The sequence below is a fragment of the Triticum urartu genome, chromosome 2, assembly GCF_003073215.2.
Source record: "Triticum urartu cultivar G1812 chromosome 2, Tu2.1, whole genome shotgun sequence".
In the NCBI taxonomy this organism is placed as follows: domain Eukaryota; kingdom Viridiplantae; phylum Streptophyta; class Magnoliopsida; order Poales; family Poaceae; genus Triticum; species Triticum urartu.
In genome coordinates this window covers 99868636-99872569 of record NC_053023.1, presented here as the reverse complement: position 1 = coordinate 99872569, position 3934 = coordinate 99868636, and positions in this window count along the sequence as shown.

Genomic DNA, 3934 nt, shown 5'->3' with positions numbered 1-3934 from the left:
TCGGACATCACGAGGAGTTCCGGAATGGTCCGGAGGTGAAGAATTATATATAGGAAGTGCAGTTTCGACCATCGGGAGAGTTTCGGGAGTCACCGGTATTGTACCGGGACCACCGGATGGGTCCCGGGGGTCCATCGGGTGGGACCACCCATCCCGAAGGGGCCCATGGGCTGAAGTGGGGAGGGGAACCAGCCCATAGTGGGCTGGTGCGCCCCCCTTGTCCCACCCCCTGCACCTAGGGTTGGAAACCCTAGTGTGGGGGCGCCCCACTTGCCTTGGGGGCCACTCCACCCTTGGCCGCCGCCCCCCTAGGAGATCCCATCTCCTAGGGCCGCCGCCCCCCCTTGGGGAGCCTATATAAAAGGGGGAGGGAGGGGCAGCCGCACCCTTGACTCTTGGCGCCTCCCTCTCCCCTGCTACACCTCTCCCTCTCGCAGAAGAACGGCGAAGCCCTGCTGCGGTGACTGCTGCATCCACCACCACGCCGTCGTGCTGCTGGATCTTCATCAACCTCTCCTCCCCCCTTGCTGGATCAAGAAGGAGGAGACGTCACGCTGACCGTACGTGTGTTGAACGCGGAGGTGCCGTTCGTTCGGCGCTAGGATCTCCGGTGATTTGGATCACGTCGAGTACGACTTCCTCATCCCCGTTCTTTGAACGCTTCCATGCGTGATCTACAAAGGTATGTAGATGCAATCCGATCACTCGTTGCTAGATGAACTCATAGATGGATCTTGGTGAAACCGTAGGAAAATTTTTGTTTTCTGCAACGTTCCCCAACACTACCTTCTGTATTATGGAGCATCAACACCACACCCAATAGGTCTACGGGTTACACACCCTTCTTCATGGTCTATGGAGCGGAGGCAGTTCTTCCTAGTGACATCCGTCACGATTCGCCCCGTGTGGCAGCTTATGTTGAAGCTGATAATGAGAAGGCACGTCAGGATTCACTGGACCTGTTGGATGAAGAGCGTGATCTCGCAGCAGCACGATCGGCGATTTATCAACAAGATCTCCGACGTTATCACAGCCGCCGGGTTAAAACCAGAACCTTTCAAGAAGGTGATTTGGTGCTCCGGCTCATCCAGGATCGACTGATATGCACAAGTTATCCCCACCTTGGGAAGGACCCTTTGTGGTCAGCAAAAATCTGCACAACGGATCTTACTACCTCATTGATGTTTGAGAGCAGGAAGACTCACGTCAATCGGAGGAGGAGACCAAGCAGCCATGGAACATAGCTCTCCTTCGGCCTTACTATACTTGAAGCCACAGGCTCTTCATCTGTACATATTTATGACAGTGTATATATCATATAATAAACCGGAGCCTCCGTTATAAGCGGGGTATCTGTTCTTTTTATATCCTGTGTGTGCTTTTACAAGTTAACTGACAAAGCGGAGTTTTTGTTAATCCGACTTTAGCAGCTGCATAGATATAAAGAAAATCACTAGGGGGCTTGGTCATATTTGAACTACAGCTACACCTCTTGATCGGTTTTTAAACCACGAAGGGATATCACTAGGGGGCTTGGTTGTCCTCACACCATAGCTACACCTCTTGATAGGCATTTAAGCCACAAAGGGAAAAATCTGTGGAGCCAAAGAGGGTGTTGTACACAGTACAGACTCAAACATGGACACACACTGAGCATCGCTCACAAAGTTACTTGGGGGCTCTTTTTGCAAAGCAACAAAGAGTTTGAAAGGACCCTCGTAATTGGCTATCAAGCCACGGCTTGGAAGCCTGGTGTATTCACCTAAAAACCCGGGTTAACCTGCCTTCATCAAGTAAGCCACTCCTGTCCAGGTAATCCTGGTATGACCCATCGAACGTTTGACAAGTCAATCTTTTACAGACCCTGAACTTGTCACAGTTAAAACGATGATTGGTTAATTGGAGGCCCATCTTAAAAGGCTTTGTTAAATGGTTTAACTCAGAGACCTGGCAGCCCATGAAAAGCCTCGATTTGGAGCCTGGCAGCTCGTAAAAAGCCTTGCATATTTTCCTGTTTGAATTTTGTTTGTTGAAAATCATAAGTATTTTTTGATAAACCGGCGTCCTTGACCCGGTTTGCTTCTCAACTACAAGTTGTTGGCACATGATCAATTATAAACCGGTGTTCATTGACCCGGTCTGGTTTGATTAAATCGCCAGTGTTATAAAGAAAATCCGGTGGTTATCCCGGTCCGGTTTAATATATAGACCGGCATTATGAAGATGGAGTTATCAACGTTCCAGATTGGTATTAACACCTTTGCTGTATACACGTTTGGTCAACCAATGAGGTATGTTCTGTATATTACTTTTTGTACAAACACTTGATTATTCATCAAGGTACTATATACTTCTTGGACATCATGACACGTCTAGCGGTAAACCGCTAGATACTTTTAAGTTGTTGTACCCAGGAACGCAATTCATCATGGGTCATGCATAAATATATCCCAAAGGGCGGCACAAATTGTCACAAAGTATTACGAAACATGCTCGATGGCATGGCAGATAACGGAGTTCCAGCTATCCTATTACATGAAGCTTCAAAGCGGCTCAAATAGTATCATTGTTTTTCACAGTAGCCATCTAAACCAGCGACCGGATCAGGACTCTTCGTCATGACAGTTTGACGGTTGAGGGTCAGTTGGTGTAGGCACTTCTTCATCCCTCCCCAGACGCTGGAAATCAGCCGTTGACCAATCGATTCCAGTTAACGCTTGGAATATTGCTTCCTCATGGATAAGATTGGAAGGGTTAATATCAGGGGCGTAAGTGTGCTTACGAATCGGAGGCACAAGTTCTTCGACTTCATGGATGTCGGCCGGCTGTCTTTTCCCTTCTGCATCATAAAACGGTTGAAAATGGGACAAATCGGTATCATCAGCCAACTTGCTGGCTGCTGGCCGCATCTGTTTGGTCAGTCCCCGAAGATCATCATTGTTGAAGTTTGAACCGTCTTCTTTAACGCCTGGGTATCCTTTAATGATATCCTCCGCTTCTAGGTCTGGAATCCAGGCTTTGGCTTGAATAAGGGCGGTTAAAGCTCCTGCTCTGGCAGCTGCTCTCTTCAATTCGGCAATACGGGCTGGTAACATGCCCAGCTTCTCAAGGGTCTCCTTAATCAAAGTTGGAGCCCGTTTGTTATAAGCTGCCGTGCTAATAACCCGTTGAGACCCAGAGTATAGCTGTTCAACCAATGTATATGCCGCTTTGAGCTTCATCCGCATATTTGTACCAAGATGAGCGATCCGAGTGCCTGCCAAAGATTTTATCAACATTTTGGTCAGTTACAAGATTCATCGACTGGCGCAACACACATAAGGAGACACTTACCAAAGATAGCAGAGATCATAGCATTGATTTGGCGTTTCAAACCGGCTAGTTCTTCAACCACTGGCTTCAGGGCTGCCTCGGCGTCTACAGCTCTTTTGGTTAAACCGGATTCCTTGGTTTCCCATTCAGCACGCTCTTGGTTGAAGGATTCTTTCAGCTTTTCCATTATGGCCAGGACCTGGGTCAGCTCCTCTTTGGCTTTTGCAGCCTCGGCTTGTTGTGACTTCACATTTTCTTGCAAGTCAGAATTTCGGGCATCTTTGCTTTTCAGTTCAGCCTGCAACATTGAAGGTATATTCAACAAACAACATATATATATGCTAAGTATAAAGCATATAACAAGTTATACACTTCATACTTGGGGGCTAATGCCTATTTGCTCTAAAGTGCTACATTTTATACAAGTCTCCAGAAGAATGCAAGCATTATCCTTGACACTTGGGGGCTAATGTGCGTCGATTCTAAAGCGGATGAGCAGATTCAAACCCGGATTAACCTTCTAAGTTAAACCGGCCTTTGGGGGTTATGCTGCAGAATGTTATCTAATTATTTCAAGATGAGTTTTATCTATTATTAGAGACCTGCCATTGCAAGGATCAAG